Genomic DNA, 710 nt, shown 5'->3' with positions numbered 1-710 from the left:
GGCCCCTGGCACACCCCCCGCGCCGCGGCCGCGCGGGAGGCCTGCGCCGCCCGCGCCACCCACCGGCCGGGCCCAGCGGGCGGGCGCAGCGGGCGGGGGCCGTCCCGGGCGCTCCCTCCCCGGCCGCGGGCCTGCGCGCCATGAGTCCCCGGCGGGGCGCGCCACTCCCGGGCCGGCCGCGGCTCCTTTAACCCGGCAAGGGGAGCGGGGCGGAGGGCGCGGAGGGGGCGGAGGGGGCGGCGGGGCGGCTCCGAGGAGGGCTCTTTCTTTCTTCTTTTTTTGAATGAACCGTGTGACGTACGAACAGGAAACCAGTCTGTTCGAAAGGAGAATGAAGAGGCCAGGCCCCCCCGCGCCGCGCCCGCCCCCTTCCTCCTCGCGCCCGCCCCCGCCCCCGCCCGCCGCGCTCCCGCCCGCCGCTCTCGGTTTCCCCGCCGAGCCGCCGCCGCCGCCGCAGCCGCCAGCGAAGGTGCCGGGCGCCGGGCCCTCCCCGCCGGCGCGGCCGTCATCGCCCGGAGCGGGTGCGCGGCGGGAGCGCGGGGGAGGCGGACGCCGCCAGCGCCGCCGCGCAGGACAGGAGGAGGAGAAAGGGTGCGCAGCCCGGAGGCGGGGTGCGCCGGTGGGGTGCAGCGGAAGAGGGGGTCCAGGGGGGAGAACTTCGTAGCAGTCATCCTTTTTAGGAAAAGAGGGAAAAAATAAAGCCCTCCCCC

The sequence above is a fragment of the Lipotes vexillifer genome, unplaced genomic scaffold (genome assembly GCF_000442215.2).
Source record: "Lipotes vexillifer unplaced genomic scaffold, Lipotes_vexillifer_v1.1 scaffold868, whole genome shotgun sequence".
NCBI classification, from domain to species: domain Eukaryota; kingdom Metazoa; phylum Chordata; class Mammalia; order Artiodactyla; family Lipotidae; genus Lipotes; species Lipotes vexillifer.
The sequence above is the reverse complement of the archived record's forward strand: the minus strand, read 5'-3'. Positions refer to the sequence as shown.